The 11,420-nt window shown below is 46.6% G+C and overlaps 1 pseudogene; it reads right to left on the minus strand.

Annotated features, from left to right (window-relative positions):
* Positions 1-7,324: 7,324 nt before the first annotated feature.
* Positions 7,325-9,448, minus strand: LOC101043246 (large ribosomal subunit protein eL27-like; annotated as a pseudogene).
* Positions 9,449-11,420: the final 1,972 nt, after the last annotated feature.

Raw genomic sequence — 11,420 nt, forward strand, 5'->3', positions numbered from 1 at the left:
GAGGGATATAAAGAATGATTAAAAACTGGAGAAGAATGGGAGTAGTCAGAAAGGAGCACATCTAGAAAGTTAGTAGTGTCTTATGGAGAAGTCAAGGAGGAAGCTGTATTATTTATTAGTCATGGTACTTAATGATGAACTCTGGAATAATGGCTTTATGCGAAATGTCTTTCTCCATCTACCTGCAAAGGAAGTTTAAAGATGTGGGGAAGATGATAGGTATGTGGTTCCTTCTAATGTTCTTGCTCTCAGATTGTATGTTCTATGTTAGAGAAAGTTGGGTGTGTCAGAGAAGCAGTCTCTGGCTGTTTGTATCCTCAGGTATCCAGGCTAGATCTTCCAGGAAGGCAGAACCTCAGGCTGTAAACGCAGATGACTCTCCATTGGCTCCTTGCCTGGTTTTCAGGGCTTGTCACATAGGAAAACAAGCCATGCAGTCCCCCGTTGCTAGGAAATGCATAAACATAGCAAGAAATAATCTGTCCATCTGCTGAGGGTTTAGCATTGCAACTTTCCCATAAATGACCAACAGCTGTTTGACTTTTGAGGGGCAATATCTCTGTGTCGGTGGCATAGGAATAAGAAAGAGAAGACCAGGCTTAACCCCAGCCCTTTGGGAGGCTGAGGTGGGCAGATTGCTTGAGCTCAGGAGTTCAAAACCAGCCTGGGCAATATGGCAAAACCCCATCTCTACAAAAAATACAGAAATTAGCCAGGCATGGTGGTGTGTGCCTATAGTCCCGGCTACTCGGGAGGCTGAGGTGGGAGGATCACTTGAGCCCGGGAAATCGAGGCTGCAGTGACCCATGATAGTGCCACTGCACTCTAGCCTGGACAGCAGAGTGAGACCCTGTCTCAAAAAGTAATATAAGGAGAAGACAGTTTGTTTGTTTGTTGTTTTAGGGTAAAGGCCATATCTCCTTTTTCCCTTATAGATTCTAGTACAAAATAGCGACCAGTAAAACTGCTGTTGAATATTAACGTACATCAGGATAGGTTTGCTTTCTTTCAGCAGTTTTGACCCAGATTTGTGATCAATTAAAGCACTGCTATCAGCCGGGCACAGTGACTGATGCCTGTAATCCCAGCACTTTTTGAAGGCCAAGGCGGGTGGATCATTTGAGGTCAGAGGGCAGGAGTTTGAGACCAGCTTGGCCAACGTGGTAAAAGCCGTCTCTACTCAAAACACAAAAATTAGCCAGGTGTGGTGGTGGTCGCCTGTAATCCCAGCTACTCAGGAGGTGGATGGAGGCAGGAGAATCACTTGAACCCAAGAGGCAGAGTTTGCAGTGAACCAGGATGGTGCCACTGCACTCCAGCCTGGGCAACAGAGCAGTAAGACTCCATCTCAAAAACAAACAAACAAAACCCCGAAAAACACTGCTATGTCTTATTCAAGATCGGTTGTCAGGGCACATTTACTTTGCACCTATGCCAAAAAAAAAAAAAAAAATTGTTTTATGCACATGCCAATTGTAGATTAAGAGTTTTATTTATTTATTTATTTATTTATTTATTTATTTATTTATTTATTGAGACGGAGTTTCGCTTTTGTTACCCAGGCTGGAATGCAATGGCCCGATCTCAGCTCACCACAACCTCCACCTCCTGGGTTCAGGCAATTCTCCTGCCTCAGTCTCCTGAGTAGCTGGGATTACAGGCACGTGCCACCATGCCCAGCTAATTTTTTGTATTTTTTTAGTAGAGACGGGGTTTCACCATGTTGACCAGGATGGTCTCGATCTCTTGACCTCGTGATCCACCCGCCTCAGCCTCCCAAAGTGCTGGGATTACAGGCGTGAGCCACCTGGCCCAGCCAAGATTCAGAGTTTTAAATTGGCCTCACTATTAACCAGTATTATCCCAAAAGGAATCAACAAAAGGTCCCCAGATTGACTTTCTTGAAAGTAGAACTGTAATCCTCATCCTAACTGTAAAAGGAATTTTATTAATATTTGATCTAGTACCCCCCCCACACACTTTTTTTTAAGAGATGGGGTTTCCCTATATTGCCCAGGCTGGAGTGCAGTGGCTATTCACAGGTGTGATCATAACAACACACTGAAACCTGCAACTCCTGGCCTCAAGTGATCCTCCTGCCTCAGCTTCCCAAGTAGCTGGGACTACAGGCACACACCACCGAACCCAGTTCTTATTTTATTGTTGTTTTGAGACGGAGTCTCACTCTCTCACCCAGGCTGGAGTGCAGTGGTGTGATCTCAGTTCACCGCAACTTCCGCCTCCCGTTTCGAGCGATTCTTCTGCCTCAGCCTCCTTGGTAGCTGGGACTACAGGTGCGCACCACGCCTGGTTAATTTTTGTACTATTAATAGAGACGGGGTTTCACCATGTTGGTCAGACTGATCTCGAGCTCCTGACCTCATGATCCGCCCGCCACGGCCTCCCAAGGTGTTGGAATTAGGGGCGTGAGCCACCGCGCCCGGCCTTTTTATTTTGTTTTAAAAGTATGTTTTCAGAAAAGGCCGGGCGCGGTGGCTCACGCCGGCAATCCCAGAACTTTCGGAGGCCGAGGTGGGTGGATCACTTGAGGTCTGGAATTTGAGACCACCCTGACAGACATGGAGAAACCCCATCTCTAGTTAAAATACAGGCACACCTGTAATCCCAGCTACTCGGGAGGCTGAGGCAGGAGAATCGCTTGAACCCAGGAGGCGGAGCTTTCGTTGAGCTGAGATCACCCATTGCACTCCAGCCTGGGCAACAAGAGCGAAACTCCGTCTCAAAAAAAAAAAAAAAAAAAAAAAAGTATATTTTTAAAAGCCTAGTGTTGTAGACTTAAATCTAACCACTTTAATTCTTTTTGGAGACAGAGTCTTTCTCTGTCATCCAGGCTGGAGTGCAGTGGTACCATCAGAGCCCACTGCAGTCTCTAACCCCCGGCCTCAACCAATCCTGCTTCAGGCATGCACCACTATGCCTGGGTAATTTTTTCTTTTTTTTTTTAAAGATGATCTTGCCATCTTATCCAGGCTGGTCTTGAACTGCTGGCCCCACAAAGCGCTGGAATTGCAGGCTTGAGCCACTATGCCCAGCCCAATTTTCTTTTTTTTTCTCTAATTATTTCTGACCTTCGTGCAGGCTTTATTATTATTATTACTCTGAGGCCGAGTTTTGCTCCTGTTGCCCAGCTGGAATGCAATGGTGCGATCTTGGCTTACTGCAGCCTCTGCCTCCTGGGTTCAAGTGGTTCTCCTGCCTCAGCCTCCCCAGTAGCTGGGATTACAGGCAACCACCACAACACCCAGCTAATCTTTTTTTTTTTTTTTTTTTTTTTTTTTTGGTATTTTTAGTAGAGATGGGATTTCTCCGTGTTGGCCAGACTGGTCTCGAATTCCTGGCCTCAAGTGATCCGCCTGCCTCGGCTTCCCAAAGTGCTGGGATTACAGGCGTGAGCCACCACTCCTGACTCATGCAGACTTTAGAACTGAAGTGCTTTCTTATGCTTGTCTGTTGCTCAAGGATTTGCCATCTCCTCCTTCCCAAAAGAACATGGAAGATGACTCAAGAACTTATTTGGGTCTGTTTAACAGCTGGCTCTGGAATAGAGCCCACGCTTAAGGTGGCTTGTTACTTTGGTTACACTGTGTGCTCTTAGTGATTTGACATGTAAACTTTCACCTCAGGCTCTTGTGCAACTGGAATTCCAAATCCATGCTTTGAAATGGCTAGCTAATTATCCTGGTTGACTCACTATGTCTACAAATGGACCTACTGTCTTGCCTCTCTAAATCTGCCCTTCCTTCTATGCATGGACAAGCAGAACATTTGGGAGCCACCCTTGACTCCTCTATCAAGTCCATTTAACTGTTTCCCTTAATTTGCCCTTTACTATCACTTGCTGAACTCCTTTTTTGTTTGTTTGAAACAGAGTCTCACTCGTCACCCAGGCTGGAGTGCAGTGGCACCATCTCGGCTCACTGCAACCTCTGCCTCCTTGGTTCAAGCGATTCTTCTGCCTCCGCCTCCTGAGTAGCTGGGATTACAGGGGCCTACCACCACGCCCGGCAAATTTTTGTGTTTTTAGTAGAGAGGAGGTTTTGCCATGTTGCCCAGGTTGGTCTCGAACTGCTGACCTCAGGCGATCTGGTAGCCTTGACCTCCCCAAGTGCTGGGATTACAGTTGTGAGCCACCATTGCTGACTGCCTGAGCTCTTGAAGTAGCTTTTATCTAAGCTTCATTTTCCATATGATTCTTCTTGCATGTGCCCCTTCCCACCCCCACTGCTTTCAGGATAATGACCAAATTCCGTGATCTGTTCCCTGCTTACCAGGCTATCCAAATTTATCTCTTGGCTTCTATTCCCAGCCCCAATTTCCATCCCACACTGTACACTCCAGATACACTTGCAATTCCCAGGATTCATTGTGCCTTCTTGCCTTCATATGTTTCTCTGTGCTAGAAATGGCTTTCCCTTTCTCCAATCTGCCTCTTTGTTCAAAAGCCAATTCAAACGTCTCTGGGAAGTTTCCCACACCACGAGGAAAGCTGCTCTGTGCCTCCTCTGCACCGTTACTGTCACACTTCCCTAGCCAGATTCTGCAATTGTATTTCTGCAATTACTGAAACATGCATTTCTCTCTGACCAGACAAAGTTCCCCAAGGCCAGACCGCATTAGTCTCTACACCTAATGCTTGAGGAAGGGCACACGAGTTGCAGGTGTTTAGTGACTATTTCTTTCTTTCTTTTTTTTTTTTTTTTTGAGACGGAGTTTCGCTCTTGTTACCCAGGCTGGAGTGCAATGGCGCGATCTCGGCTCACCGAAACCTCCACCTCCTGGGTTCTATTTCTTTAGTGATAGACTCGTGAGGAGCAGCAGCTCAGCTATAGCTAAGACAGCCTTGGGACGTGGGGGTGGGGCCGGTGAGGTGACTTCCAACCAGAAAAGAACTTGTAAATCTATAGACATAGGTCATAAACTGAGGGTGTGTTTCACCCAAAGATGTGCTCATTTCTCTCCAGGGGGCATGGTTGGGGGTGGGAGAGGCATGGAGAACACAAGATTTTGGTATTGAAAAATAGCAAAGAGTCTAAAAATGTTATTGCTGGAAGGACATTCAAGCTCATAAACCTTTAGGACAAGACTGCATCTTCTAAATAGACATTTTAAAATATGCTTCAACATGCTACAGTTGAGGAAATCAGCCCAGAAAAGGGGAACTGACTGCATTAAGGCCACAGAGCAATTTAGTGGTTTTTTTACTCTTTTTTTTTCCCTAAGAGACAGGGTCTCACTGTGTTGCCTAGGCTAGAGTGCAGTAGCACAATCATACCTCACTACAGCCTTGATGTCCTGGGCTCAAGTTAATCTTCCCACCTCAGCCTCCCAAGTAGCTGGGACGATAGGCGAGAGCCACCATGCCTGGCTGATTTATTTATTAATTTATTTTTCTTTCTTTCTTTTCTTTTTTTTTTTTTTTTAGAGACGGGGTTTCGCCATGTTGGACAGGCTGGTTTCGAACTCCTGACCTCAAGTGATCCACCCGCCTTGGCCTCCCAAAGTGCTGGGATTACAGGCCCAGCCTTTATTTATTTATTTTTAACGGAGTCTCAGTCTGTTGTCAGGCTGGAGTGCAGTAGCGTGATCTCTGTTCACTGCAACCTCCACCTCCCGGGTTCAAGTGATTCTCCTGCCTCAGCCTCCTGTGTAGCTGGGACTACAGGTACATGACACCATGCCCAGCCAATTTTTGTATTTTCAGTAGAGATGAGGTTTCACCATGTTGGCCAGGCTGGTCTCAATCTCTTGACCTCATGATCCGCCCACCTCCGGATCCCAAAGTGCTGAGATTACAGGCATGAGATTACACTGCACCCAGCTGTGGCCCCTTTTCTTTCTCTCTTTCCCTCTCTCTTTCTTTCTCTTTCCCTCTTTCTTTCCCTCCTTCCTTCCTTTTTGTCCTTCCCTCCCTCTCTCCCTCCCTTCCTCCATCCCTCCCTCCTTCCCTTTCTTTCTTTCTTTCTTTCTTTCTTTTTCTTTCTTTCTTTCTTTCCTTCTTTCAGAGTCTTGCTCTGTTACCCCAGCTGGATTGCAGTGGTATCTCAGCTCACTGCAACCTCCACGTCCTGGGTTCAAGTGATTCTCCTGCCTCAGCCTCTTGAGTAGGTGAGACTACAGGCGCCCACCACCACACCCGGCTAATTTTTTGTATTTTTAATAGAGACAGTGTTTTACCATATTGACCAGGCTGGTTTTAAACCCCTGACTTCAAGTGATCCTCCTGCCTCAGTCTCTCAAAGTGCTGGGATTACAGGCATGAGCCACCATGCCAGCCCGTGGCCTCCTTTCAAATGTGATTATCTTGGGCTGCTGGCGCTTACTGAGGAACTGGAGTCACACCCTTCTGGGGCAGCTCTACTTACTGCCGTCCTTGGAAAACACGTGGACAAATTTCTGTCAAAAACTTCACATTCCTCTTTTTTCCTCTTGAACTCCTGTTTCCATTTCACTTTCCCTACAGTTTTAGGTCATACATACAATTTATTTCCAACCTATACAGTCTTTTCATGATTGCCGTAGAGCATTTCTTTGTACCAGAAATACGCACTTGAATTCCAATTTCAATTTTTAATTTCTTGTGACCATAAACCTTGACATGTTATTACTTCTGGCTAGAGTTGCCATTAGACCTAACTGATCAAAACCACATAAGCACAATACAAATTTGATAACAGTTTGAATATGGAGAGTTACATTTTATTTATTGAGACGGATTTTTTAAATGTATATTCATGTATACATTGATAAATATTATTTATTCCTTGGAACAGGAATCACTATCAACACTATCCTTATTTTTAAATTTTAATCCATAGATGAGTTTAGAAGCTTTTTTCACAAAAGTATGTGGAACTGGAAAGAGTTTTGTTATTACAGTGTCACTCAATTCTTTGGATTCTTTCCAAGATACTTGGCAGAAATCACTTGGAGCGCTTTTACTGAAAATCAGTGAACAACTCCATCAGTTCCTCCTTCAGTGTTGTATCATAGCAACCCCTTTTCTCTAAGTCTGTTCTCCTGAAGGAGCTTTGCTGTGATTTGAATGTGTTCCCCAAAGCTTATATGCTGGAAACTTAATATCCAATGCCACTGATTTTTTTCTTTTAAATTTTTTTCTTCTTTCTTTTTTTCTTTTATTTTTTTAATTTTTAAATAAAGATGGGGTTTCACCATGTTGATCAGGCTGGTCTTGAACTCCCAAACTCAGGTGATCCACCCACCTTGGCCTCCAAAGTGCTTGGATCGCAGGCGTCAGCCACCACGCCCGGCCTCTTTTAAATTTTTAGTGACCAAAACAAGGCACCTACAACAGCAGCTTCCGGAAGAACCATGTGTTCTTGCCTGTCTTGTATCGCTCGCTCCTCAAACTTGACCCTGGCCTCTTGTCAGGCCTTAGGTTTAAGAGCAGGATCTCTGAAGACATCGTAAATAATGACAGTTTTGTTCAAGGGGATATCCACAGAGTACCCTGTGGGCATCAGGTGATTGTAGTTATAAACTTTCACAAAAGACTTGATTTTCACCTCTTGGTGATCTTTTTCTGGCCCATGGCAGTTGCCACTTTGCGAGGATAGCGGTCAATTCCAGCCACCAGAGCATGGCTGTAGGGGCGATCTGAGGTGCGTCATCAATGTTCTTCATGATAACGGCTTTGTGTCCAGAGTAGCGTTCAGCCAGGACAAGCACCACCTTCCCAGGTTTCTCAGCAGCAACCACTCGGGCCAAAAGCAAAAAGGAAAGCCAATGCAACCGTTTTGAGGGGTGGGACCTAGCCAGGCACAGTGGCTCACATCAGTAATCCCAGAACTTTGGGAAGTTGAGGTAGGAAGGTCACTTGAGCCCAGGAGTTCAAGACCAGGCTGGGTAACAACATAGTGAGACCCTGTCACTACAAACAAAAACAAACACTGAAATTAACTGAGTGTGGTGGCACATGCCTGTAGTCGAAGCTATTCTTCAGGCTGAGGTGGGAGGATTGCTTCAGGAGGTGTGGGTTGAGGCCACAGTGAGCTGTGACTGTGCCACTACACACCAACCTGGGTGACAGAGTGAGACCCTGTCTTTTTTTTTTTTTTTTTTTGAGACAGAGTCTTGCCCTGTTGCCAGGCACCTGGCTGGAGTGCAGTGGCACAATCTTGGCTCGCTGCAACCTCTGCCTCTCGGATTCAGGCAATTCTCCTGCCTCAGCCTCCCAAATAGCTGGTAAGACAGGCATGCGCCACCACACCCAGCTATTTTTTGTATTTTTAGTAGAGACGGGGTTTCACCGTGTTGGTCAGGATGGTCTCCATCTCTTGACCTAGTGATCGCCCACCTCGGCCTCCCAAAGTGCTGGGATTACAGGAGTGAGCCACCACACCCGGCGACCCTGTCTTTAAAAAAAAAAAAAAGAGAGAGAGGTGGAAACTTTAAGGCAGGCATCCCCAAACTTTTTACACAGGGGGCCAGTTCACTGTCCCTCAGACCGTTGGAGGGCCGCCACATACTGTGCTCCTCTCACTGACCACCAATGAAAGAGGTGCCCCTTCCTGAAGTGCGGCGGGGGCTGGATAAATGGCCTCAGGGGGCTGCATGCGGCCAGTGGGCTGTAGTTTGGGGACGTCTGCTTTAAGGGGTAATTAAGTCATGAGGACTCCTCCCTCACAAATGGATTAATGCAGTTATCATGGGAGTGGGTTTGCTATAAAAGTGAGTTTGGAGGCAGGAGGATGGCTTGAGCCTGGGAGGTCAAGGCTTCAGTGAGCCGTAATTGTGCCACTCCACACCAGCCTGGGCTGGGTGACAGATCTACACCTGGCCTAAAAAAAAAAAAAAAAAAAAAAAAAAAAAAAAAATCTGACACAGTGGCTCACACCTGTAATCCCAGCAGTTTGGGAGGCCGAGGAGGGTGGATCACCTCAGGTCAGGAGTTTGAGACCAGCCTGGCCAACATAGCGAAACCCTGTCTCTATTAGAAAATACAAAAATTAGCTGGGCCTGGTGGCACATGCCTGTAATCCCAGCTACTCAGGAGATTGAGGCAGGAGAATTGCTTGAATCCGGGAAGGCAGAGGTTGCAGTGGATCATCTGAGGTCAGGGGTTCAAGACCAGTCTGACCAACTTGGCAAAACCCTGTCTCCACTAGAAAATACAAAAATTAGCTGGGCCTGGTGGCGCATGCTTGAAATCACAGCTATTCGGGAGACTGAGGCAGGAGGATTTCTTGAACCTGGGAGGCAGAAGTCAGTGAACTGAGATTGTGCCATTGTACTACAGCCTGGGCAACAAGAGAGGAACTCCATCTCAAAAAGAAAATGAATTTGCTCCCTCTTGCTCTCCTATGCACAGCCCCTTGCCATGTGATGCCGTCTACCGTGTTATGATGTAACAAGAAGGCCCTCACCAGATATAGCCCTCGATCTTGGACTTGCCAGTCTGCAGAACCATAAGCCAATAAATTTCTGTTCTTTATAAAAAATTATTCATTGTGTCAGGTATTCTGTTACGGCAGCATAAAAATGGATCAAGACAGCCGGGCGCGGTGGCTCAAGCCTGTAATCCCAGCACTTTGGGAGGCCGAGGCGGGTGGATCACGAGGTCGAGAGATCGAGACCATCCTGGTCAACATGGTGAAACCCCGTCTCTACTAAGGATACAGAAAATTAGCTGGGCATGGTGGCGTGTGCCTGTAATCCCAGCTACTCAGGAGGCTGAGGCAGGAGAATTGCTTGAACCCAGGAGGCGGAGGTTGCGGTGAGCCGAGATCGCGCCATTGCACTCCAGCCTGGGTAACAAGAGCGAAACTCCATCTCAAAAAAAAAAAAAAAAAAAAAAAAAAAAAAATTCAAAACATTAGCTGGGCATAGTGGTGCGTGCCTGTAATCCCAGCTACTCAGGAGGCTGAGGCAGGAGAATTGCCTGAACCCAGGAGGCGGAGGTTGCGGTGAGCCGAGATCGCGCCATTGCACTCCAGCCTGGGTAACAAGAGCGAAACTCCGTCTCAAAAAAAAAAAAAATGGATCAAGACAAGCTGCTACTCTTCTTTTTTTTTGAGACAGAGTTTCACTTTTGTTACTCAGGCTGGAGTGCAATGGCGCAATCTCGGCTCACCACAACCTCCGCCTCCTGGGTTCAGGCAATTCTCCTACCTCAGCCTCCTGAGTAGCTAGGATTACAGGCACGCACCACCATGCCCAGCTAATTTTTTTTATTTTTAGTAGAGCCAGGGTTTCACCATGTTGACCAGGATGGTCTCCATCTCTTGACCTCGTGATCCACCCGCGTTGGCCTCCCAAAGTGCTGGGATTATAGGTGTGAGCCACGGCGCCCAGCCTTTTTTTTTGTTTCGTTTTTTGAGACAGGGCTTCACCCTCTCACTGAGGCTGGAATGTAGTGGCATGATCCTGGCTCACTGTAACCTGTAACCTCTGCTTCCTGGGCTCAACCGATCCTCTGACCTCAGCCTCACAAGTAGCTGGGATTACAGGTCTGAACCACCACACCTGGCTAATGTTTTATTTTTTATCTTATTTTATTTTATTTTTTTGAGATGGAATCTCACTCTGTCACCCAGCCTGGAGAGCTGTGATGTGATCTTGGCTCACTGCAACCTGCTTCCCTGGTTCAAGCAATTCCCCTGCCTCCTCCTCTCAAGTAGCTGGGATTACAAGCACCCACCACTATGCCCAGCTAATTTTTTTTTTTTTTTTAATTTCTAGTAGAGATGGGGTTTTACCACATTGACCAGGCTGGTCCCAAACTCCTGACCTCAGGTAATTCGCCAGCCCTGGCCTTCCAAAGTGCTGGGATTATAGGATTGAGCCACTGCACCCAGCCTAATTTTTTATTTATATCTATTTACTTATTTATTTGAGAATGAGTCTCACTGTTTCACCAGGCTGGAGTGCAGTGGTGCAATCTTGGCTCACGGCAACCTCCACCTCCCAGGTTCAAGTGATTGTCCTTGCTCGGCCTCCTGAGTAGCTGGGATTATAGGTTTTTGCCACCATGCCTAGCTAATTTTTGTATTTTTAGCAGAGACGGGGTTTCACCATGTTGCCCAGGATGGTCTCCACCTCTTGACCTAATGATCCTCCTGCCTCAGCCTCCCAAAATGCTGGGATTACAGATGTGAGCCACCACACCAGGCCAGTTTTTTATTTTTAAATGTAGAGGTGGGGTCCTCACTACGTTGCCCAGGCTAGTTTAGAATTCCTGCACTCAAGCAATCCTCCCACTTTAGCCTTTCAAAGTGCTGGGGTTATAGGCATGAGCCACTGTGCCCAGCCAGGACAAGCTTTTAGAACAAGTTTCATAATATGCCCACTGGTTGGGAGATGATGAGAGTAGGAGCTGCTTTTTTTTTTGAGACGGGATCTCACTTTGTCACCCAGGCTGGAGTGCAATGGCGCAATTGCAG

Source organism: Saimiri boliviensis, chromosome 1, assembly GCF_048565385.1.
Source record: "Saimiri boliviensis isolate mSaiBol1 chromosome 1, mSaiBol1.pri, whole genome shotgun sequence".
NCBI lineage: Eukaryota > Metazoa > Chordata > Mammalia > Primates > Cebidae > Saimiri > Saimiri boliviensis.